At 37.3% G+C, this 27,557-nt stretch overlaps 1 protein-coding gene and 1 pseudogene across 11 annotated transcripts in view; one reads left to right on the top strand and one right to left on the bottom strand.

The window, feature by feature from the left end:
- The window catches only part of LRRC4C (leucine rich repeat containing 4C), a 1,166,212-nt gene that overhangs the window by 71,218 nt on the left and 1,067,437 nt on the right, over positions 1–27,557 (top strand). The window lies entirely within an intron of this gene.
- On the bottom strand, positions 25,754–27,489 carry LOC106843925 (actin, cytoplasmic 2-like; annotated as a pseudogene).

Genomic DNA, 27,557 nt, shown 5'->3' with positions numbered 1-27,557 from the left:
TAGGAATTTTTCAATCAACCAACAACGAAATCATTCAACAAACATTAAGCGCCACCTGTGCAGAATATATACATTTTATCACGTCTTCAGAAACTACTCCTTAAATATCACTATTAAGTTAAGATACTATTATAAATTTAACACAGAGGAGATTTTCTTGTTAAAATGTGTCCCATACCTAGGATAATGCATTGAGAAATGGCAAATTTGTTGGTATGTTTTAGCTGTAAGAATTTGACAAGATAAGGTTTACTATTTTTTTTTTTCCTGTTAACATCAACTTGTCAGTTTTCCCAACTGTTCTATTGTGAAGTTTATTCCTATATATTCTACTATTGTATGAGATATTAAATAAGTCAGGTGAGAAATATATTAAGATAATCCCTATTCTTCCCTCTACTACTCGAATGAATGAAACAGATAAGATAAAAATGTATCTAAATTAAAGAGACTGGCTTATCTTGTATTCTGCTTACGTGAGTATTATTTATTCTGAAAAATATGTGCTGCCTCCTAATGACATACTCACAGACAAGATGAATACACATTAGCAGGATTTTAAATGGTTCAAAGCAGATATTACAGTGTTCTTCATGAATATATCATGAGATAGATCATGGTTCTCTGATGTCCAGACTACAGCTTTAAATTTAAAAGGGAATCTTTAAAGCTCTTTCATTTCCAATAATAAAAATGTAAATAGCACCAGCAAAAACAGCTACAAGCTATAACAGATAGATAAAGCCTAATTCCTCGGGCACGAAAACTTGACCTACTTTCTATTTCCCTCCAACCATCTCACAAGATTTGTCTTGTTTGTATTTGCCTGGCATCTTCTTTTCATCTTTTTACTTGTAACATGTCTAATTTCTTATGTTTTAAATGTGCCTCTTGTATATAATATAGAGTTGGATTTTTTTCTAGTCTGTCTGCCTTTTATCTGGATATTGAGTCAATTTACATTTACTGTAATTTCTTGAAAATTTGGATTTATTTCCAGCATCAAATTCTGTGTCCTACTTGTACGTATATATTTTTTCTTCTCTCTCTCTTCCATTGTTTCTTTCAATGATTTATTTTCTTTTGGATTAATTTCCAATTCTGATCATTCCATGTTTTCACATCTGTGCATTTTGATTTTCTGTGATCTGTTTTTTTAACGATTACCTTAGGAATTTTAAATCACATGTATATCAATTCAATATCTTTGCTATCCATCTAAACAATAAAAGACCTTATAATATTTTAAATCTGGCCAACCCCTATATGACATATGCAACTATGGCTTTATATTTTAGTTCTATCATTGTTTTTTAAGAGTCCACAACACTCACATTTTAGGTTTATATAGTCAGGCTTTGTTAGTTTTACTTACATATACAGAAGTTTATTTGGTCTTTATTTCTTCATTGAAATCTCAGATCTTCATATAAAATCATTTTCTTTCCACCTGAATTTCATTGTTACTTAATAAATTAATTAATTCAAAAATATTTATTGTGAGCTAATTATGTCCCAAGAAATGTAGTTGAAATTACAGCATATGAACAATACAGATAAAAATCTTTGTCCGTTATTTGCAATTTTTTTTAGTGACAATCTCTTTGGGGCACAGCAGGCATCGTCTAAAAATGTTTTATTTTTCTCACCCTTATTTTCAAAAGATATTTTTGTAAGGTCTGAAATCCTAGATTTACTTTGATTTCCTTTCAACATTTTAAAGATATAGTTGCGCTTCTTTAGTTTTGACTGTTTTTGAGAAGTCAACTTAATATAATTATTCTTCTTCTAAGATGCTGTCTTTAATCTCTATAAATTTTTAAGATCTTCTGATTGTCTTTGGTGAGCTGCAGTTTCACTATAACGTGTTTATATGTATCTTTCCTGCTTGAACTTTTTTAGACATTCTGTGGATAGTTGTTTTTCATTAGTTGTGAAAAATTACATCGTTATGTATTTGAATATCATATCTACCCCGTATTCTTTCAGATTTACCAGTTTTTCTATTCAGTACCTATTATGAAATACATCTTTACATCTCGCATTTTCACTATTTTGCTCATTTGCTCTGTCAATTCAGCAGTGCACATATATATATATAGAAAGAGAGAGTTTTTGTTTTAAAACGTTCTACTGGATACTTTTTCAAATATGAACATTCATTTCATATATATGTGTATGTACACTGGATTCGTTAAATTTTGTTTTCCTTGTTTATTTATTTATTTATTTATTCTGTGAGGAAGATTGGCCCTGAGCTAACATCTACTGCCAATCTTCCTCTCTTTGCTTGAGAAAGATTGTTGCTGAGCTAACATCTGTGCCAATTTTCCTCTATTTTATGTGGGACACCACCACAGCATGGCTTGATGATCAGTGCTAGGTCTGTGCCAGGGATTCGAACCTGCAAACCCTGGGCTGCTGAAGTGAAGCACGCAAACTTAACAACTACACTACCAGGCTGACCCCTTATATTTATTTTTAAAAGTGTCAATTTTAAAAATATGCTTATTAATTTTAATATTTTTTTGCTTTTACATTTTTCAGCATTTATCTTTTTTTCACCATACTGAGCCTACTTGATATATTACTTCTGATATTATAATAGCTAAAATCTTCACATGTCTAATTTGTCTATCTATTATTTTTCTAATAGCTTTTATTCATGATGTGTTCTTTTTTGGGGGTGTTTGGTGAGTTTGAGAGTGAGATCTTAGTTCCTGAACTTTATTTGTTAGAATTTTTCAAAGGCTATGTTATAAGCGGGTTTTTCCAAAAACCGTGTGTTTGCTTCTGCTATATTGCTGGAAATACTATGCCCAGAACCACTTTAAATTACATTTGTGGCTTGAAGTTTTCAGACTACACAGGGAGTATGATTTTACATTGCAACAGTATCTGAAAGTTGGCTTATGATCATGAATTCTTAGAAAAGACAGTGTTACAGACTGCATGTTTGTGTCCCACCAAAATTCATTTTTTGAAACCCTAATCCCCAGTAAGATGGTATTAGGAGGTAGGGCCTTTAGGACATAACTGGGTCATGAGGGTGCTGCCTTTATGTAGGGTTTAGTGTTCTTATAAGAAGAGGAAGAAACTAGCCTTCTCTCTCTCTATCATGTGAGGACACAATGAGAAGATGCCTTAGGAAGATGGCCTATACCAGAACATGAACCTTATGCTCCTTCTATAATTTAGCCTTTATCCCATTTACCTTCCTGCCAGCATATTGATGCATTTTAATGGCTATTTCTTATAATTTACCTAATTGTTGTTGATGCTAGTTTCCTTTTATATTTTTAAGATACCTATCCAAATAAAGGATTAAAGACGTGGAAAATTTTCCCCAGTTCACCTATAAGTTTTGGTGTCCTGCACTTTTTCATGCCATTGAATCTATTTTCCATGCAGCTACAGCTCCAACTGAAAAAAAATTTCCATCTACTTGTCATATTCCCTGTAAGTATGAGAAGGAATGTCAAATGAGACGTAGAAGAGGGAGAATTTTTCCCTGTAATTAATCAATAAACAAAACATAAACAAATTTGTGCTCCAGAAAAAGTGATTCATCATTCTCAAGTATCTGAACTAGACACAGTGGAGTTCTCCTTTCTGTCCTTATTATTAAGATATAACATGTTGCCGTCAACTACAAAGCAAAATATCTAGTCTGTTCTGTTAAAGGGGATCCAACTGAAAGTGCTTCCTTTGTTCACAAAATCCAATTTTAAATAAAGCGTTTATTTTTTAAATTTTCTATCCTAACACTTTGCTTCCTCAATTCTGAATTATCTCTGATCAACTTTGCCCCTGAGTTAACACCATTTAAATTTCCCGATGCTCAATGGTTTTATCTCACCTTCTGGGATAAATGTCACTCGAGAGCAATAGCTCTGTGTGTGTGTGTGTGTGTGTGTGTGCGCGTGTGTGAAGTTCTAAATGATGAAGCATGGAGCACTGTGGGGTTACTGGTTTTACCCTGCATTTCACTGTTGAAAGGAGGGAAACCCAGCTGGTTTTAGACAGCAAGACTAAGGAGAGAACTAAGTTTCATACTGAGAATAATTAGGAGGACATAGATCTTACTTAGTTATTTCTATGGAGTATTCATATTCCTGCACAGTACTTAGTCTGCCTTTTGAATTCCTTATCCATTCGTCTTATTTTTATATCTCCATTGCTACATACCGAGGCTAGAGACTCTGAGACAGGAACATCAGAAAGCAATTCCAAAGGATAGTGACCATACATCTTATCAATTTTTGAGATAGACAAGAAAACTATGATTAAAGGCCTCAGGTGAGCTTAAGTCTAGGGAAAGGACCTTTGGCGGCTCTCCAATGATGCAACAATGTTATTCAATTTAACTTTATTCTATATTATTTATACAAAATGCTTTATCTTATGCCCAAAACTAAAGCCTTTCTGAAGAAAGCAAAGGCAATCAGCCTGCTTCAACTGCTAACTTCCTGCTAATCACCAGTACCACCAAGCATCATCATGTTAGCTTACGAAATTGTATCTCTGAATTTTATTCCTACCACTCACCCTGTGATTGTACTAACAATAAATGTGAATACAGAGCTCTACAGGAAGGATTGGTAACCATGGTGATGGGAGGGTGCTTTCTGCAATGACTCCACTGTACAGAATAATCTATGCATGAATGTAAAATCACAGATGTTTTGAACCATATGCAGGCTATATTTAACCACAGTACAAGTGACAAGTTACTTGGGAGTTACTAATCCAAGGGAGGTGAGCCCCAATCAAATAATAATTCTTCTTTCTTCTCCTCATTGTCCTAGTAGAAGCATCCTAGGTTTAGGGCCCTGCCACTTTTCAGAGTAAAGTTTGAATGTATGTGTTAATGTGAGTGTGTGTGAGTTTGTGTGTGTGTGTGTGTGTGTGTGTACACAGGTGCACAAAACAGTAGGGTATACAGCAGGAAATTTACAGAAAGAAATACACTGAAAAGATATTGAGGGAAGAGACAGCAAAGACAATATAAAAAAAAAAATCTTCCTGCTGACCCTCTTTCTTATATTGTGTCTATTCCTAAGAGTCTTGGTTACAGAAATATTGAATTTAAGGCATATCACTGATATGATTTCAACTTGAATTTAGGAAATAAGATTTCTATTTTAATTTTTAAGCTGGAAATTAGTGCCATGGTTATTGGGAATAGCTGTTAGTCTAGTTATGTTTGCAACTCAGTGAAGTCATTTATCTTCATAGTAATCATTTAAAAGGTTAAATTGTGTTTAATATAATCTCAAACCCAAGGAAGTGTTTAATACATGTTTGAAAAATTTGTATCCAAAATTACTTTTCTTTTTGGTCTGAGTCCTTAAAGGGATAAATCCTTAGTTACCCCAAATCTTGCACTTAATTACCCCATATGCACTTTTGTCAGAGTTGGCTCCACGAGTTATGTAGTCTTGAGAAATAAATAACTGTAAATTCTACTCTCCACCTGTAAAAATAAATACTGTTTTTAGAACAGATTTTCTAAAAGAGAAGACCTTAGAAATCACAAAATTAATGCAATACTTTGTGTAATAGGGCTATTTTCAGTACCACTAGCCTTTTGGTCTTTGGAGGCAAAAAGAAGGAATGCGAAATGGAAAGAAAACAATTTGCATTGTAAAACTTTTCATTCCCTACGGCACTCTCTGCCCTTGGCCACCTTGTTTTCTTTATTCTCATGTTCTTTCTCTCTTGGTGGATTATTACTTCTGCTTCTTTTAGATGAAAGTCTTCTTGGACTTTTGTCCCTTACCCCACCTCTTTGCTTCCTGCTTTTTTTATTGCTTCCCCAGTCTCATTTTAATATAAATTGCCTCACTGGTAATTAAGTACATTTCTTCAGATCCAAGGGAGACTCATCTTAAACAATTGTTTTCCTCTCCTTCCTGTCCCCGTTTCTGAGGCACTAATGTGCAATTAAACATTAACAGGGAGCCTCAAGGTTAACCCAACTTAAACTTAATAGAAGGGGATTACTCCACAGTTCAAGAGAGCAATTTGCCTCTTGGCACATCCAGTTTTGCCTTGACTATTGGTAGGGTGCTGTCAAATTAGAAAAAACTGAAAAGCTGCTATTATAGTAAAGCCACTGAGCAGCATTAGAGATAATAGAACTCAACTGTAATAGATGGTTGGTTCCCAGTAGATCACACCAAGGCATTTAACACCACAATTGGCAAAAACACTTTAGGGTTTTCCAGATGGCTCTGGTGACTGCCAATTTCCATACTGTGTTTGAAGAGATCACCTAACTCTTCCCACTCTAAATTGGGAAATTCCGCCTAATGACAATTATTCCTGAGATTCACTTCTGTCTGTTCTCTTGAGTGATTCTATACAATGCCATGAAAAAGAAATGGAATTGAAAATGTTTAAGAACAAGCTTATTTACCTTACTTATCTACCTCATTACTTATCTTCCTGTCCCTCTTGAGAGAGATGAGGAGGCGATGGTGGGGCTGTCCAGGGTGCTGTCCATGGCACTGCTATTCTAAGCACAGAAGCATTCTGTCTTCACTACAGCCTGACTGCTTATTAAATAACTGAAATATATGTTCCGCCAGTCTTGAGAAAGACAACCTCTTGCTACTCATTGAGGAGAAAGGAAGCTACCTTTGTAGAGGGAGTATAGCTTTGTATCTCCTGCTATCAACTTAACTGGGGACCTTAGCCTAGTGCCTGACATGCAATAATTATTAATAAATATCTGCTGAAAGAATGAAAAAGAGAACTTAATGGAAGGTTAATTGAAGAGAAACATACATATACTTTTCCTGAAACAATTGTGGCACATGATGCAAAGATCTGAGCAAAAGCTTGATTCCCCAGATAACTGCAGACATCACATAAACATGTCTTGGATTTGTGGCCCCCTTAAACAAACACGTTATCAAGATAACAGTTCAGAATTCAGAAAATTGGAATAGTAGATTTAACCCATTTTACAATTGAAATCCTCCTCCTTTCCATAATTTTTCCACTGAAAATAAATTTCTTTAGTTCTCTTCTTTATCTCCAATGTTCCCTCAGGACTAGTGATTAAATCTGTCTATCTATCTATCCATCTGTCTATCTGTATGTCTATCTAATAGACAAATGTAATTATAGAATAGTAAAATAAAAATATTTAAATCACCCATAACCCCATTACTCAGAACTAACCAATATTTTATTAATGTACTTTTAATATATGTATATATTTTTCTGTGTGTGTTGCATATTATATGCACATATTTATGTATACTTTTAGTTACAATTAACATTTTTGCGTAACTAATAATACTTTCCAAACATGCATTAGAGTATAGGTAACTTCCACCTTTATGGATATAGTAATTTATTTTTCTATTATTCTATTGCTGGTCATTTTAAGTATTCTCAGTTTTTAACATTATCAAAATTATAAGGTCGTTATTCCTGTTGGAGATAAGATCATTATTTCCTGGGGGCCAGCATTTCTAGTCTGGTCATTAGTTGGAGAGGATCTGCTTTGCAGAGCTGACACTTCTATGTCACATAGTTTACTTAACCTCTCAGCTCCATTTGTAGACATTTGGACAATCTGTAAGGCTGCATGGAATCTCAGATTGTTACTTCTTTCTTCTCTCAGAAAGCCCAAATTTGTACAGGGAAGCAAGGATGGTAAAGTGACATGTTCTTAGGAAATCCGCTCCCCTGTGGCCAGGAAAAGGAGAAGAAATGAAAGAAGAGTGTAATGAGTGTTTATATTGTAATTCTCCTGGGAACTGAGTCCATTTTTAGAGTTTAAAATTTTTATTTGCTTTCTCTGGAGAGTAATTTTCCTCAGGAGAAAAATCTTACACAAATAAGATTAATGCTAATCTTCTTATTGTTATATTTCCATGACATTGTAGGGGAGGAGGACATTTCCTCTCCCCAAATGTGGGTTTGTCTGGCTGGAGAACAAATTAAATTCACATGAGACAGAATAACAAGAGAAAATTAAACAAAGCTTTATGAGGAACCATGGCCCGGGCCTTTCTTCCCGAAGGAAGAAAGGACACCGAAGAAGTGGGGTGCACAGAGTGGTTATATACCCCCAAACAGGGTGTTTCACGTGTGATTGAAACGTCCCTCCCACAATAGTCACAAGATTGCCCTGTCAGCACAGTGCTTGATGGACACAGCAGGTAGTGGTCTGCTATCTTGGTGGGCGTAGCAGGAGGCAAGTCAATTGTCTGGAGCTGGGCAGTCACAGGTGAGCGCAGCAGCAATCAGTTCCTAGCCTAAGGAAAGATGTTTAATCCTTAAAGAAATGCCAACGTTGGGAGGGGGAGGGAAGTCAGTTACAGGAGGTTACCAGACTAGCACAATCAAATACAGATTTTAAGTCCTTGCCTTTGGTATTGATTAAGAGTTTCTAGAGAGAAGGTCATCTCCTTTCTTCTTCCTGGTACAGAGAGGGAGGCACCCCCTACAGATAGAGATTTACCCTACAAATGCAAAGGTGTCCCAACAAAGGGCAAATTCCATTCCCCAGAGCCTTCTTCCCTGTCCCAGTTTATCAAAAGCAATCAGCCTCAAATAATCCTGATGCCAAAGAGACATATCTTGGCATGGCCAACCTCAGGTCCCCACAACATCTAAGATAGTTTTAAATATTGTGTTAAAATAAAATATCAGATTGTAGATGAATTCCTCGATTTGACATACAAAAGACTTCACAATCTGATCCAAATGTTCCTATTCGGCATCATCTAAAAGTCCATTCAAAGCTCATTCTGAATTTCTTAATATTATTGAAATCTCTTTGCTCATCTCTAGGTATTTTTATATATTATTCTTTCTGCTAGGGTGTGTTCCTTCCTTCTCAACTGATAAATTCCTAAGACACTGCAGACACAAGGCAAAACTAGTTACTCCCTCTTCTCTGCCATCTTAGCTGTTCATTCATACTTTGACTATAATACTTCTGTAGGAGTGATGTATTAGTTTGACTATCTTTCTGCCCTCTTAATCTGGTCTATGCAGTAACTGTGTCTTATTAACATTTATATCATGATACATGTGTCTAAAGCATGACATTTAATTGTTGAAAGGATGAATGGATGCATGAAACTCACACTGAACGTTGGCCAAAATGATACAGCATAGTGAATGATTCTCCCGATGCTATGTATGCCTTAACCTTATACTTTAACCTCAAACTTCACTCTTTGGCATTCCCAAGTACCGCATTCCATATCTAGTCACACTAATTCAGTCGAAAGGTAATGCTTCTATCAAATGTTTATCTTCTCCATGCCCTGCCATAAGCATCATTGGTAGTAGGAACTTTTATGTCATGATTCTTGATTACTTGTTAGTAGCTGACATTAGGAGTTTTCTTGTTTTCTTCTATTTGATCGTGAACATGTTCTAATATATAGAATAACAGTAGATAGAAATACTTAACATCGTCACCTAGGTTAGCAATTTTTGATATTTCACCATATTTGCTTCACTAATTGTTTTCCTGGGATATTTTAAAGCAACTATACATATAAAACTATTTTACCCCTAAATATTTCCTTATGAATCTCTCAAAAATAAATATATTTTCCTATGTAATTGTAAAAATAATGTCACACAACAAAAATTAACAGTGATTTCTCCAAATCATCAAATGCCCTGTTCATATTCAACTCCTCCTAGGTCTCCATAATGCATTTACTGTTGGTTTGTTCGAACTAGGATCCAATAAATATCTACACATTGCATTTAGTCATGTCCTGTCTTTATTAATCTGCAACAGTCTTCTTTTTCTTCTTTTATCCTTGCCATTGGCACCTTAAAGAGCGCATATTAGTTGTCTTCCATCTTCTAATTTTATATGATTAGTCCTTCTTTGTGTTATTTGACTTGTTCCTCTATCCCTCAATGTTTTATAAACTGGAAGTTAAATTTACGGCATGATTATATTCAAGTTAAACATGTGGGGCAAGATTGTTTTCAACTCTATTAAATAAATATCGCTTTATTTTCCTTTCCTGAATAATATGCATAAAATCAGTAGATCCTCACATCTGACACAAGATTGTACACATGGGCTCATAATATCTCATAATGTGATTATTCTCGTGCATTTGGTAATACTGAAGATTGCTCAGGTAAAGAATAAGACAATAGAAGGAAATATGAGACTTAAAATATCAATCCAAACTTTAGGTATATGAGGTGCTGGCTCCAAGGAATTCTATTAATTAAGGAGGACCATACAGATGGTTCAAGGCAGTTTGAGTCCAAATTCTATAAAAATGTAAAATCTTCATTTTATGATGAATAATGCAAGCAACAGAAAACTCTAACCTTTTCTATATCCTTAGTCCTCACCCCAGTTATGAGAGATTTCGGTTTCTAAGTTAAGGATTTCTTAATGATTTAACTTTTTCAATCATTTGATATTTTTAAGAAGAATGCGCTACATTTAGATAGCTATGTATATACAATATGTTTTAAGAAATATATATGTGTGTATGTGTGTGTAATACACACAATTAAATGCATTGCATTCTTTTTAAAAAATATGATTCCAAAGAATTTTAATATATCAAATACAATATATATATATGTTACTAAAACTACTGAAAAATTGGTAAAATATTTAAGTGGGGATTCACTGTGTGGTGTGGAGCTAAACCCAAGAGATTATATTATGGTTCAAATAGACTTCAATCCCTCCAAATGTCTCATATATATCAACCTCTCCCAAATATAGTTGGCTCAGGGAAGAGAACATAATAAGCTCTCAAAATATTTGTTGAATGGAGAAAGAGTTTGCATAATCTTGACTCTACAAAAAGGAAAAGGGATTTTTTTCTCAATATTCCCAAATAAGAAACAGAACAAGTTTTATTACTAAATACCCAAATCTGTTTAGCGATTAAGCTAATTTAAGACATAGACCATTAAGCTTCAGTTAATTTTTCAAAGAATGGAAAATTTACTTCGAGTGACTTATGATCCTTTCTGGAATATATGAGTTGTAAATGTATGACTCCATGACTTCTTTTTAGGTGTCTTCTTGTAAACAAACTATCGCTTCTCTCACTCCAGTCCTTTTGACTACCTACCTATTCCCAAACTAGCCCAAATTTGCCCTAAGGCTGATATCAGCAGTACAATGGGAATCAGAGATGGAGTTAAGCTCAGAAATGGGTAAGAATATCTGTTTCTCCATGTTAGTAATATTTTTTTAACTTGAAATTTTAATACTTTCTAGTTTGCACAATGTTAAAATGCTAAAAGGACACACCAAACATTCCTGTTTCTGAAATGGCCTGCTGAATTAAGAGGACTGATTCAAAATGCATGTACCAATGATATATAACATGGAGTATGTTATGAAATCACACGAATTGTCAATTTTCTCATTTGTCAAAGGGCAAAATTAAACTCAAATAGTAGTTATCTCAGATATTTGTGGTGGAGATTAAATAGCGCAATATTCACAGCAAGAGTTCAATAAATATTATCCTTTTCCTTCACTTCCTTGGCTATCTCGCCCTTTGTACAAACCAAATACAGCACTTCCAACCTGTCCCAGTCAGGCATGCAAATTCTTGTCAATTTCTATCTCTGTTTTTGTGGCAATCAGTGTGGCAGGAGTTAAATACATGAGCTTGTTGTAAGGATCCCCGGCTTGCCCAGCAACGTCTTTGAAAGGCCTTGAGTGTACAGGAGCTCAGCACAGTTCTGATACCTTCTGAGCATGTTCTTCTCCATATTTATAACTGCTTAAGCTTCATTAGTTTAGAAAAATCTCTTTGAAGAGGATTTGGTTTCAGCAATCCACAATGCCAGAAATTATCCTCAGTCGTTAGTCTGGATGATTCAGAAGGGGGAACATTCCTTTTGGTTGAGCTGTCTTCTTCCAAGGTACCTCAAGATCAGCATCCCACATCTGAGTTCAGGGTGGGTTTCCACGTATTAAACAACATGAATTTTACTTCCAATGTACAAACCTACCTTTCACTCACCATATTTTAATAAGAATCAAAACTGGAAATCTGGCTTCCTAATGTAAGTGAAATCAGAATCCTGCTACTTGAAGGTTTTGGAAAGTTTTATTTTGTGCCTAAATCCATCTTCCTGTGGGTCTAAGAGGGAGTTTCCAAAATAGCACAGCTGCTGAATCAAATGTAATAAATTGTTTTAGACATTTTATCAGCAACTATTCCCAAGGGTGATGGTTAATATGACATGATCCCTGCCCAGATTTCAGGGCTTGAAATCAGATGGTGGTGGCAGGTAAGATAAATTAAATATGTCAAAGAAGCTGAGAAGCTTTTGAGAAACAATGTATATATTTCAGTGGAAATGGATTTTGTTTTTAATTTTATTTATTTTTTAGCCAGCATGGAAATATTCTCTTTCTCAGCAAGGAAAGTTCCATCAGGGTCAAGAACAAACACATACATTTTAGTAAATGAGTAGTAAAGTTGATATTCTTCCTATCTAACAGAAGCTGACAGAGGAAGGGATAGCAGCTGGCGAATTGCCCAAATAAAATTTGTTCTTATTTGTTATAATTTCAATAATGTGGAGTTATCTAAGCCGTATTACTGAAAAATTATACCAAATGAGGTTTTTAAATATAAGTTTAAAGAACAGGGCTCTGTCTATCTTAATGCATATAATAAATCTACAGAGATACTTCTCCTTCTTAGTGACTTGTATGGAACAATGACTTACTTTGGGGAAAAGATGGAACTATTTGTTGAATAATTCAAAACATGTTTTCTATATATGTACATCTCCATTGAGAGTTGAAACCTTCATCAGCTCTCAACGAAAGTATTGCAACAGCCTCCTAATTAGTCTTGTTTTGCCTAGCCCTTCTCCCTTTGCAAGCCCGCCTTCCACAATATTTGCAAGGTAGACCCTCCAAAATGCAAATGGGATTACGTCACGCTCCTGCTTTGAATTTTTTTCTGAGCGCTCATAATTTTTAAGACGTAATCTAAGTTCCGTATACCATCATCCTTCCTCTCCTTGACTCAGCGGTTGCCTTCCTTTGCAACCTCATTATCCACAATTCTCTTCTTGGATCAGCAGTGTTTCAACAATACCCAAGACTAATGTGTTTATAGATCCAACATGAACCCTGTGCTCATCCTGTTATCTTCAGTTCATGCTCCCCATCCTCTATCCCCACCCTATTTTATTTATCTCTATAAGTTAACTTTGATCTCAGTTGTTACTTCTTCTGACATTTTCCCATACCACTCACTTTCACCACCAGGTTGGGCTTAATGTTCTTCTGCTATATTTCTATAACACTGTAAAACTCTAAAACTGCTACACTATGCTAAAATTATCTTTTTCTCCTGTAAATTTGTTCTCACCATAATGCAAATTCTGTAAGGAAAATAGCTTATTTATCATGTTATCTTCAGCACTTAGATTTTTGCTTAACGTATAATTGGTGCTCAACTAATATTTCTTCAACAAAAGTGACCTAAAGTTTTGTAGGAGAGGATGTTTTACATTTAAGTGACTTCTTTGGAGAAAAAAAAAAAAAATGCGTGTAAGAAAAGAGAATAAGAAAGCATCCTTCTAAAAGGTAGTCAACATTCTCTGCTATTTAAAAGTGAAAACTCAGGCTAAACAGGTCTGCCTACATATGATTTCTTACTATAGATACTTAGAATGCAGAAAAAAATGCCCCAGCAACAGATGATTGGCAGAAAGTGGCTTCCAAAGTCCCAAAGTGCTGTGGAGCTTTATGACCCAGCAACCAAATATAACAGTCTCTAACAGTCCCTTCTGCCTTCCTCCCCTTTGGCCTGCACAAGGAATATTTGGATGAACTATCTCTCTCCTTAGGTAGAGAGTATTTTTCCATATGTTTTACTGGTATAGCCATTCATGATTTGTTGGCTGACCAACAATGGATAGTGATTCATCTCAACATCAAGTGTTCAAAAACTCAGCTGAAAATATCATCCTCAAGGTGTTATTTAGAATCTTGGGCTCATTCAGTTTAGAGAAAGTACTATGACCTAATTCAGTTTGGTTGATAAGGACTCAGTTATCCTACTTATTGATCTCTTGTTCCTGGGTAAGGATTTGTTAGGAGGGGAGATGCTGGATGTCTGGTCATTTAATGGAATTTTCTCCAAACAGGTGTTCTATTCAATCTTATGGGAGTGAGAAAGCTGGTACAAAGGAGAGCAGAGGGAAAGGGAGGTTTTAGAAAGAGCTGAGAGGCAAACAGATTGGATTTTGATTGTTCAGGATAGAGTGACAGAAAGAATAATGGGAGAATCTCATTCTGTTTGGTTGGCAATTTATTGGCGTGTAGGATTTTCAAGTTGATTCTGGCTTCAACTCTCTGAAACAAAGGAGAAGAAACTTGCCGTAATTGGTGCTGAGATATCTGCTATGATTTAAAGCCTGGGATCTGAGTAGCCTGAGAAATTTCTACCAGAAATAGATGAAATGCCAACTAAATATGAGGTTTTGGCTCATCACATTGAAAGTAATTTCCCAAGCACTTTGTGAAATGACTTGGCACGTTTGGGCTGCACACTAAGGGAAAAGAATTGCTATTGGTCCAGAAATCTGGTTTGCGCAAGAATCAGAATGCCCTATTGGGATAATTTTCTTTCGGGGCTGATAACCTTTTGAAAGAGGGATCATGAATCATTAAGGCAAATGTGATCCTGATAGCCTGGGTAACTGGGAGTCCATATGGCAGGGAGGCCTTTGGATGCTCTTTATGGCTAGTATTGCCAAGGTTCAGGGATCAAATGTAAGTCAGGTTGCTGAGAGTAGATGCTTCAGCCTGATTTCCAGACAGCTTATAGTCAGTGTTTAAAAGAAAACAGTCTAAAGAAAGGCTTTATGTGTACAGTATATACATACTGATGCAAACATATACGCACATATACAATTGTCTGCCATGGTTATTGACCTTCATTGTAAATAGGTAGGATCTAAAACTCAGAATTGTTGAGCAAATTATAATGCAGAGCTAAGATTTAAGTTTATGTGTGTCTTCAAAATTTATAGTCTTTCCACTCTGTATAGCTGGCGTTTCCAAATGTTGCTTGGCCATCTATATCAGAATCATCTTGGAACCTTCTTTAAAAAATATAGCTTGTTCGACACAATTCTCTAGTTGTTCAGTATTCTACTCTAGTAAGTCTTAGATGAAGGCCCCAGGATTGGTATTTTTTAAACATATCCAAGGAAATATGGTTTTCATCCAGGATTGGAGATCCCAATATCCTATCACATGATAAATACAAGGGAGATGGTATAGGGATGGAGACGTGCAAAGTCATGAATCTATCATCACAACTCAATCAGTTGGCTATGTATTGAGCTAAGTAAGGACCTGTTTTCTAGTCAGCAAAAGCCTTGCAGCCCAGTGCATCACTTCTATAAAGGTGCCATTCCTGTGTCTTTGGATAACTCAAGAAGCACTGTTGTGAGATAGAAAGTACACAGACTGTCATTAGAAACACTGATTCAAATTCTGACTCTGGGTCTTGCAAATCATTAAATAAAAGAACTCACACAAGTTTCTCCATCTCTATTAGCCTCATCCTTAAAATGGGCATAATTCATTGTATTGGCTTTATAGGGCTGACATAACAAAGTCCCACAGTCTGATGGTTTAAACAATAGAAATTATTTTCTCACAATTCTGGAGGCTAGAAGTGCGAGATCAAAGTGTCAGCAGGGTTGGTTTCTCCTGAAGCCCCTCTCCTTGCCTTTTAGATGGCTGTATTCTTCCAGTGTCTTCATATGGTCTTCCCTCTATAAGTATCTGTGTCCTGATCTCCTCTTTTTACAAAATCAATAGTCACATTGGATTAGGGCTCACCCTAATGACTTCATTTTAATATGAATACTTCTTTAAAGACCCTATCTTGAAATACAGTCACATTCTGAGTTACTGGGGTTTAGGACTTCAACATATAAATTTTGGAGTGACAGACTCTAACATCCATCCATATTCAACTTAATTTAAGTGGTCGTTTAAAAGAGATAATTAAATAGCACGTATTAACATGCCTTGTAAGCTAAAAGGAATTATACAAAAGCTAAGTTTTATTTACAAGTTTAAAATTCCCCATTTGGGCTATTTTATTAAGGTTGTTTCAAATTACTCACACTAGTTGAACACAAATATCAAACTGATGTTGTCTTTGCTTAAGGTTCATTTATATCCCCTTTAATCAAAACAGCTATCTTTCTATATATTCTTTTCTTTGTGTAGATTTAAGCTAGTTAGGAACCAAACAGCGAGGAGAGTGGACTAGCATGAATAAATAATTTTATGTGTTAGCTTAAAGTAGGATATACACAAACATACACACACACCCCTTCATGTAATTTACCTCATGTAATTTAGCAAGCAGATAAATAGCCAAACATTCCTAGCAGCTATTTTGAAAGCATAAATGCTAAATAGGCAAAAAAAAGTAATAATAATAATAGCTTTACCGAGTGCTTATTTTATAGCAGACATTATTATCATAATCATTTAACATACATACATTATCTCAATGAATTCTATCCCAACCTCTATGAGTACTATTTTTGTACCCATTTTAAAATGAAAAAAAAAAAGAAGCCAATCAGAGAAATTAAATATTTGCCTAGATCACATGATTAGTGAGTAGAAGAGCTTGAATTCAAATTTAGTTTTGCCTGACTCCTGATCCTAATTTTTATCTACTAAAGACATCATCCTTCACGAGATGTGCCGTCACGCAGCTATATTGGGTACTAAAGCTTGTGTCATTTTATTTAAAATTAGCTCCAGGGAGAATGCTGGCTCTCCAGTGTCTAAGGTAAGGCAATTGTGCCGTAGCTGGTTTTCTTCAGTTATACTCCAGAAATTGAATGCGCAGGACCAGAGCTTGTGATGAGAGCCCTGCTATTCTGAACACGATTATATAAAGGGCTTACAAAATGCTGTTTCACATTTACCTGTTCTTCAGAACAAAAAAGTAATACACTAGTAGAACATAAATATGACATGCACACACACAGATACACATCATGTCATTCTAAGTTTAAATAATATTGAAAAAAATTAATTTTTGAGGGGACTAAATTAGTGACATACCTTCCTTAGATACCAGTCATGTCCAAGGTTTGAATTTAAAAATCTTAGTGAATTTTTATTTGGAGATTTTATTTTACCTGGTAATTTGCCCTCATGGGAGAAGCTAAGGTAAGGAAAATAAGCTTACTTTGACTCAGACATATTGTTTAGAGGATTTTTTAAAAACAGAGCCTAATTTATTGTTTTGAACAATTTGAAGGGAAAACAAGCAATAAATTATGCTCTGAGCTCTTCTCCCTCTGGTAACTGGCTTATATCATAAAGCTTTATTCCACCTGAATTTTCTTATTGCATTTGACCATCAATCATAGTCTCAAGTGTATTCCTCTCTCTTTTAAAAACACCTGTTTTTTCACTGCTCTTTTTTTAACTACATGGTTCTAATTCGGCTTTCTGAATTAGAATTCTCTCTTTTTGGTTTTACCTTAAGATTCTTATACAAAAGTGAATAATAGCCAAATTTTCGAGTGCTTACTTTGTGGCAGACAAGGAACATAGGGTAGCTCTCTACACATGTGCTTATCTGCAGAGCAATGAACCTGTCATGCAGCCTCGTGGGATTTGAATGAGTCAAGCTTTATGAAAATGCAAACTCCATCCCTTTAACTGCCTGGTCACTTTCTAAAGGGCATTTACTGGAATGGAACTCCTATTTTCAAGGTGGATGTGCCTGCATGTGATTTATATAACTCCTTACGGCATTTTGACTGAGATCCCTTTATAAATATCTTGTTAGCATGTTTTTTCTCATTACCAAGGCTGATGCTGAAGTGATCACAACTTGTTAACTAAAACTTGTGTCAGTCAGAAGCCAGACAATCCAGTTGGTAAATAGACAGCACTTGTACAGCCAAGTAAAATAGCTCCATTGTTGTAGGAATGAGGCGTGGGAAGAAAGTCATAAACTAAACTATAACATTGAAAAAGTATTCTTCGAGAAACACCAATCAAGAAATGCCAAAAAAAGAAAAAATAGTCAATTAATTTTCCTCTTTTTCTTTATTCGTGATGTCTCTGAACCAATAATGTTTTGAATAGATTAAAATAAGTAAACAAGGGGGCCATTAGATTGAGGGGCTCTGAAGCCTTGGTAGGCTACGTAAGCAAACTGAAACCTAAGCCAGAGGCAATTCCTGTAAATGCACTTATATCTGAGAAAAAGAAATTTAAGAACAGCCAATCAGGAACAGTCAATGGGGCTTTCCCAAACAAGGCAACTGCTTACATTATAACCAGGTAAATGATTTTGTTGCTTTGCTTCCACAGCTATTCTAGAAAAGCCTTTCCCCTAGCTCCTGTCAGCAGAGCTCTCTAACCACTTGGTTTTGTGTTGCTCAATTCAAATCTCTGTTTGCTCAAATAAACCCTTGAAAATTTTAATGTACCTCTCAGTTTATCTTTTAATAGAGAGAATCATCATTTGGATAGGAATTTAGAAAGAAATCTCCGTAATAGTAAATTACCTATTTGGTTTAATTCACACTACTAGGCAACAGACAGGGACTTATGGTCTTGAGTCCTAGAAAGGCAAGTTAATTCAATGGGAGTATTCAGAATAAGAAAACTTAAGGTGGAGTTGAATATTAGCTATGTGGACACTCAGATGACATTTGGTACCAGATTCCCTTCAGATGTATTAAATGAGGTTGTTTGCCTATCTGAAACTGTCTGAGTGGATATTTTGCTTTCAAGAATTTGATGATCAATATTTTGAAAAGAAACCTAACTAAAGTTAAAAAAATTAACTACCTGACCCCTGTAGCCTCCACCATACCCTCTTGTTCTATTAAAAAAAGTTATTACTGCACTTGAAGATGCCCCAGGATTGATATTATGGACAGATGAACTGAAGAAAATGCCTCCACGTGTTGCAGACACCTGAAGACTCAGATGAAAAGGAGGACCACTTATACTGGGCCCCTCTGAGGCAGTGAGAGGGAGAAAAACCCCAGAGAAAGGAGAAATGAGAAATGGCATAGGGGCAGCTAGAACAACAACGAGGATCCTTTCTGTTTACTTTATTATCATTGGGCTACCAAGCAGAGATGTCAAATCAAGGTAGATGGGACTCAGAGAGGTCCAAGGAGAGCATCCACTTCCCTGCCAGTGATGGGATGAATAATGACTCCCAAAGGTTTCCAAGTCCTAACCCTTGGAACCTCTAAATGTTAACTTATATGGCAAAAGAGATTTTACAGATGTGATCTTGAGATGGGGAGATTGGACGGCAGAAGAAAAGGCCATGAGATTAAAGCAGAAGGAAGCAGAGTCAGAGAGAGAAAAGATGCCACACTGCTGGCAATGAAGAGGGAGGAAGGGGCCTCCAGCCAAGGAATTGTAGGAATGCAGCTCTAGAAGCTGGCAAAAGGAAGGAAATGGATTCTCCCCTGGAGCCTTCCATGGGAGGCTGCCCACACCTTGACTTTAGATCAGTGAAACTGATTTCAGACTTCCAACCTCCAGGACTGCAAGAGAATAAATTTGTGTTACTTTAAGTTGCTACGTTTGTGGTAATTTGTTATAGAGGTGACAGAAACGTGATACACCACCCATAAAGAAGATTAAATAGGAAGCCCCCCAACTCAGCGACTCTGAGTGATCCTGACCATAGGTGGCCAGGGACTTATGTCAGGTACCTTCAGAGAGAGAGATTTTCAGCGACTTTTTGGCACTCGGGTTCTCCATCAAATCAATTTGTGTTGAAGCTATTTATATGCTTGGTATTCAGTCTGGTGCCTTTTTCTTTCTTTTCTTTTGCTTTTTTTTTTTTAACCTCCATAAGTCAAGAAAATGGTTCTTTAGCTGTATATGAAGCACAAAGTTTGCGAAAATGCTGCCGTTCCTTAGAAAAGAGATGTGATTTGTGAGCAAGCAAATTTAAACTGTATGAGAAACCGGTAATGAAAGAGTTGTGAGATGTTGAGCTTGCAAGAAATGAACTGCCTCTGGGATCTTCCCCATTGCAACTGGCATTCTGATATGAGTGAAGGATCCTCTTGTCCATATATTGCTCATTTTAAATAAAAGTTGAGCATTATTTTAGATTGAACTGCATTTCCTCGCTTTTCGTAGAAACTCATAATGTGAGAAGTATAAAGAAAAGTTTACATATGTATATATGTGTACATACCATGAATACTGTCAATTATTATTTGTCTGAGTGAGTTTTCAAGGAAGGATATTTTCCATAAGATTTTTTTGTTATTATAATTATAGCATCTTCCCCTTAGGAAGTCCGATTGGGTGTGGACCAGAACACAGGAATAATGTAATAATCAGTTGGCATTAAAATAAAATTATGCAGATAGAACTGTATTCAAGAATCATTAGAGCTACACCATTTTTCCTAATGATACTAAAAATGTATTTAGTCGGTAAATTACAGACTCAAGAATTCAAAGTAGAATTAAGAGACAGAATTTAAATATTAACCATATATTGTAGCTATACATTGTAATTCATGTGCAGATTTTTTTTTTTTTTTGAGGAAGACTAGCCCTGAGCTAAAATCTGCTGCCAATCCTCCTCTTTTTGCTGAGGAAGACTGGCCCTGAGCTAACATCCGTGCCCATCTTCCTGTACTTTATATGTGGGACGCCTGCCACAGCATGGCTTGACAAGCAGTGCGTAGGTCTGCACCCAGGATCCAAATCGGTGAAACCCAGGCCACCAGAGTGGAACGTCCGAACTTAACTGCTGTGCCACTGGGCCGGCCCCAGTTCATGTAGTTTTTACCTATGCAATCACAAATAGGACTTGAAAGAAATCTTTCTTTTTAGTAGTCCACACATAAATGTCATATATTGTTTATAATTCTTAAAGGAAGGGCCTGTTCATTGTGCTCCATTCACATTTAGTCATGATCTTGCATTCCACCTTGGTCATTAACTATTACCACTATCACCACTACTGGCTAACATGTACTAAAGAATTAAGGACTTTATGTACCTCTTAAACATGATATAGGTTAGTTTGCCACTAACTGAAGTGGAGAAAGTTAAGCTTAGAGAGGTTTACATAACTTGCGCTGATTCATTACTCCTGGGATGGGTGACAATTCACTCAATACTGTCATGTGCTTCTTTTCTTTGATTGTCCTAAAGCTAACGTTTTTAAAATGTGGAGGGAAATGAATACTGTTGTCAAATGCTTTTTGGAAATTCTAGGTTAAACATGGTAAAACACATTACCTCAATTCAGGACCTCTCAGAGAGATTAATCCGCTAACTGGCATTCACCTATCCATGGAATCACTCTGGCAGAGCTTCTTTTCAGGCTAGTGATTTGCAAAATATACTTGGGGGAAGTGTTGACCTGATGAATTCTGTTTTGCATTATCTAATCATCAAGGACATTATTCTAATAGCATAACTCTCTGAAAAGAATATATGGAAAATTGGCATGCTTTGGGATTTGCTTGGCTAAACTGTTGAGACCCCAACAGTAGGAGATTGGCTATCATGAATGCAATATTAAGAGAAGACTAGGATAGTTTTCGACAATGATATCCCATTACATAGTTTAGAAATGTGAACTGTCTTAATTCAAAGCATCTAATATTCTCCATCCTGGCCCCATCTCTAGAGATCCAGGTTGGAGGATGGAGGAGTAAAGTCATGCCAGAAACAATACTAGAAATCTATGACCCAAAATTCAGAAGATTTTATATAAGCCTAAGATTTAAGAGCAGTTAGCCAAAACCACCTAACAATGGTGTAGCTTGTGTACTACACAATGGCACTTTTCTAAAATGGCAAATTCGGCCCCCAACCCAAGAGTCCTAGCCCTAGACTACGGTCAGTCTGGACTCTGGAGGAAGGCCTGACTTTTTGTGATTTATCTGCCCTCACAGAGACTCCTTATTATAATTTTCACAAAGTCACAGTATGAGCCATCAGCAGATATGGAATCAAGAGTTTGGAACCAAGAGGGTGAACAGTGTGAGATCACACATGGTGGCTAGAACATCATTCATAACATTCAACATGCTTTTATGTCCTTTTTGATACATGCTATAGAAATGGGTGAGCTTAGCTTTAATTATGCGAAGACTGGTGTGCAATAGCATTCAGCACCAATTAAGTACACCGCATAGCGTTGGGAGCTATGAATTTTCTGGATACACTTTCAGAAACAAAGCTCTCTTTTGCAAAGTAACAGGGTGAATGGTATACATTCATAACAACTCTGAAAGTTTATTTGCATCATCTTGCTATATAGAAGCCAGCTTGGTTTTGATATTATTTCTAGCTGCTTAAATACTTGAATGTAGATAACATAGGTCTTCCAATTTAATTTATATTAATTAGCATACCATTTCAAATCCTGCATACAGTAGTGCTTTTGTAAAAGTTTATTTGTTAAAGAGATTTGCAAATATATTCTGACATGTTCCTTTTTTAAAATGTCTTACCTATAGCTTGAACCACCTGAAATTGCCAATATTTAGCTATATTTTAAAAATGACAATTTCACATGGCTCAGTCTAATGGAAAGCATTTGGAAGGACCATATGTGATACTTCTGTCTTCAATTACCACAGGCCACCTGAAAAAAAGCCAACAACCACATTATTTTGGAAGGATGAAATTATGTCATTAGTGTAAATGAACCATGCAATATCTCACTATCTCTGAGAATGTCCTCTTGATATATACACAACTTTGGAAGAATTAACAATAACAACAGTGTCTTGATTCCCTGTTAACATAGATCATCATTGCTTTTAGGGTAATATATATTTAAATTGTGCAGATGGAAAATTCTGAAGAGTGTATCTTTCAAAGTGACACAACTATCTTTATACTCAAATTTTTCAGCTTTGTTTCACAGAGTACATGTTCGGGGATATAATTTAGACCCACATTTCTGCTCCTAATGGCTCTGTGAAGGATAAGGTACATTTATTTTCTGCCTCCTTCTTCTTGTTCTCAAATTAATAGTCAGAAAGACAGATAATTATAAGGTGAAGATAAACAACCTAATCTTTGTCCGTGAATCCCTCCCTTCTCTTTCTCTCTCTCCTTCTTTCCCTTTCTGTCTGTCTCCCTTTCATTTTTCATTTCTTGGATGAGTTCAGTGAACACAGAACAAATTATAATGCTATGTCACTTGCTGCATCTGCCACCATATTTTGCACAGGAGTTTCTCTTAAGTGGACACCTTTTCCCTGCCCCATAATGAAGGAATATTGGAGCTTAGAGGTAACAGTCTTTAAGTTTCATGTGCCCTCTCTGCATTCATGTTTAGCCTGAGAAGAGTAAAACGAATGGGAGTCAACAGGGAAAAGAAGGTCAAGCTTGCAGAACTCTAAGGACTCGGAAGAGAGAAATTTACTATTGTTCTTTTGAGAGTAACACTCTATCTTTTTCTTTCCTATTCATTTCATGTCATCTTAATCTTCAGAGTTCTGAGCTTTTCCGAGATAGTGAGTTGGCAGAGCAGAAGCAAATTAAATCTCTGGTAGATGGTGTAGTTCTGATTTTCTGAATGCAGGACATCCCACCTACCTCTAAATTCCAGGAAGAAAAAGCCACTTCCTATTTCAGTGTCTGAGAGCTACGATCACATTAAATTGAATTTTGGCTATCTTTTGTGGAATGGAGTTATTTTAAAAGTGCATTTTGATGGGAGAATAAAGGCATTCACCTGGAAGTGGTAAGGGGAAATTGTGTACCTTCTCCAATCCCTGATGGGCTTCCTATATCACTTATGAGAAATCTCTCAATAACTTAGGTAGGAAGCAGTAAGGAGCAACTTTCAGGCCTGGACTTCAAGAGAGATGTCAGTTATAGTCTTGATTCTGCCATTGCCATTAAGGAAGATACTCCAGAGAGTCACATGGAATGATGAAGGTATATATATTGACAGACAATGCTCAGCAGGATGACAGATCCATGGCCAAATCATCCTAGAATCCAGTAAGCTACTCTTATGTCCTTGGTCAAAGCTCTTCTTTTCTCTTGGCTTCATTTTTCTCATATATTTTCAAACCACTGGTTCCAATCGTTTACAAATCAGTGCAATAGAAACTTTTTAAAATTGCACATAAAGTCTTATATGAAGCTTCTAATATGAAAAAAATTAAAAAGCTGATGAGCCCTCTCTGGAATGAGTATAGGAGATGTGAACTCTTACTGCTCCCCACCCTTACTCCCTATTCTAAGACACTAGCTACCTCAGGCTACTTCACGCGGCACATATTAAAGACCACTCATATCAAAATCTTCATGTGGCCCCTTGCATTTTCTCAATCCCGTTAGCTCATTTGTAAGATCAGGGAATCTCCAATTCCCGTACTTAGTACCATTGCAATAGTTCATTGAGATGGATTGATTTCGTCCATGAAGATATGACATCTATAAAGTAGTCTGAGTACTTGGAAATTTTGTATTTTACAAAAAAATCAGACCCTGGAAATGTGACATTTGTAGCCTTCCGTATTTTTGAAGTACATGCTCAAGTGGTCATTGTATGGTAGGGGCTCAGGAAAGCCAGAGACACTGTGTGTGTGCATTGACTATGGCATCCAGCCACTCCTCTATTATAGCTTTTAAAAGCTGGAGCTTTAAAACTCTCCTTAAATGCCCATATTGATTAAACAAGTGGGCATTGTTCAGTAAGTAAACTGGAAGTGGGGTATTAAGGTAGGGAGAAGGGAATTTAAATAATATATTAATTATGAACAACTGAATATCAATGATCCTTTACTGTCTCTCAAGTCTTCCGGTCAGTTCCTCTGCAATGCCATATGTATGACCATAATGTGTGGAAGATAAGTTGTAAACGAGCCTTCTTTGTTGATACGTATGGCATCCTTTCCATTAATTATGGACACACATACTTTTCAAGTTAATTAATATCAAACTTTTGTTAGTCTTCCTTTGGAATGACAATTTTATAATCCTGAAGGTGAAAACAGAATCATCTGCATTTTGGATATTTGCACACATGATGAATTAGTGGTTGGCACTATATATAAACTCAGTATTTTAAATTTGGAAGCAGATGATTAAGAATATAGCAGGAACTTTTTTTGAAGATTATCCCATACTGCCTCTTCTCAAATTCTCTAGTCAGGTTGCCCAGTTTGTACTTCAATTGTCAATCTGTATAACATGAGAAGGAGTGCCATATTCAGCAAAGGTTAGAATATTATGTTAATGTTAAAAACGATGCTTTACTTTAGAACTTTCTAGACCCTCTTAAAATTTAAAGTAAATTGTGAAATTCTAAGAGGGCCATATGTTTGCAGTATTTTGAAACTTTTCTGACTACAGAGTACTGTTTTTCTTCTAGGATATCTTAGGCAATTAGTATTCTGCAAAACATACTTGTAATGTATTGGTCTAATCATTTTCAAGGAAGATTCATTTTAGAACATCACCATTTCTTGATTTATCCAAATCTAATTTCACTGAAGTAGAAGCAGAAAGTGCAATCAGGGACAGATCTGTTTTGTTATTTTTCTGCTGGAGGAGAGAAAGGTGGGAGAATTCGTTCCAGCAGGAAGTCACAGTGAGAAAATTCTTTCCATGTTCATTTAATCATTGTTTCTTTGGAGGGGATCCTCCGTGTGCAGATTTTTCGACTGCAATCACAGAAGGACTAGAACGGATTGAATTTTTTTTTTTCTTTAAGGTGTGCACTTTATTGAACTGGTCTCAAGTCAGTGTACAGGTAAGCCCTGGCTGCCTCCGCACTTCAGCTCTCCCAGGGAGATCAAAAGCCTTCATACATTTCAAGTTGGGGGATAAAAAGGGGGGCCGTAATGGCTGACCATTCAAAATAAAACAAAAGAAAAAGAACAAGTATTAAGGCAAACAGTGAAAAAAATTTGGATTACATAATTTACACAAAAGCAATGCTGTCACGCTGCCCTGTGTGGACTCTGGAGAGGACTGGCCCTTCTCCTTCGGGAGACACGGGGCGGCTTTTGGGAAGGCAAGGGACTTCCTGTAACAATGCATCTCACGATATTTGGCATGACTATTAGAAAAAGAACAATGTACAATCAAAGTCCTTGGCCACATTGTAGAACTTTGGGGATGCTCGCTCCAACCGACTGCTGTCACCTTCACCGTTCCAGTTTTTAAATCCTGAGTCAAGCGCCAAAAAAATAAAAAATAAAAAAAAAACAAACAAAAGAAACAAATAAAGCCATGCCAATCTCATCTTGTTTTCTGCGCAAGTTAGGTTTTGTCAAGAAAGGGTGGATCGCACTAACAGTCCGCCTAGAAGCATTTGCGGTGGACGATGGAGGGGCCAGACTCGTTGTACTCCTGCTTGCTGATCCACATCTGCTGGAAGGTGGACGATGAGGCCAGAATGGAGCCGCCAATCCATACGGAGTACTTGCGCTCGGGGAGGGGGGGGGGGGGGGGGGGGGGGGCGATGATCTTGATCTTCATCGTGCTGGGAGCCAGGGCTGTGATCTCCTTCTGCATCCTGTTGGCAATGCCTGGGTACAGGGTGGTCCCACCCGACAGCACTGTGTTGGCGTACAGGTCCTTATGGATGTCGACGTCACACTTCATGATAGAGTCGAAGGCAGTTTCGTGGATGCCACTGGATTCCATTCCCAGGAAGGAGAGTGGAAGAGGGCCTCGGGGGCCCGGAACCGCTCGTTGCCGATGGTGATGACCTGGCCGTCGGGCAGCTCGTAGCTCTTCTCCAGGGAAGAGCTGGAGGCCGCGGTGGCCATCTCCTGCTCGAAGTCCAGGGCGACATAGCAGAGCTTCTCCTTAATGTCACGCACGATTTCCCGCTCGGCCGTGGTGGTGAAGCTGTAGCCACGCTCCGTGAGGATCTTCATGAGGTAGTCCGTCAGGTCCCGGCCAGCCAGGTCCAAATGCAGGATGGCGTTGGGGAGGGCGTACCCCTCGTAGATGGGCACAGTGTGGGTGACCCCGTCACCGGAGTCCATCACGATGCCAGTGGTGCAGCCAGAGGCGTACAGGGACAGCACGGCCTGGATGGCCACATACATGGCCAGGGTGTTGAAGGTCTCGAACATGATCTGGGTCATCTTCTCGCGGTTGGCCTTGGGGTTCAGGGGGGCCTCAGTCAGCAGCATGGGGTGCTCCTCGGGGGCCACGCACAGCTCATTGTAGAAGGTGTGGTGCCAGATCTTCTCCATGCCGTCCCAGTTGGTGACGATGCCGTGCTCGATGGGGTACTTGAGGGTGAGGATGCCCCTCTTGCTCTGGGCCTCGTCGCCCACGTACGAGTCCTTCTGGCCCATGCCCACCATCACGCCCTGGTGCCGGGGGTGCCCCACAATGGAGGGGAAGACGGTGCAGGGGGCGTCGTCGCCCGCGAAGCCAGCCTTGCACATGCCGGAGCCGTTTGTCGACCACGAGCGCGGTGATGTCGTCATCTATGGCTAGCTGGGGGCGGTGTAGACCGGCGGGGGCAGCGCAGCGGCAAGGGTGAGGGGCTT

This window comes from Equus asinus, chromosome 17, assembly GCF_041296235.1.
Source record: "Equus asinus isolate D_3611 breed Donkey chromosome 17, EquAss-T2T_v2, whole genome shotgun sequence".
NCBI classification, from domain to species: domain Eukaryota; kingdom Metazoa; phylum Chordata; class Mammalia; order Perissodactyla; family Equidae; genus Equus; species Equus asinus.
Note: the sequence above shows the minus strand (reverse complement) of the source record. Positions and strands in the feature narration are given on the sequence as shown.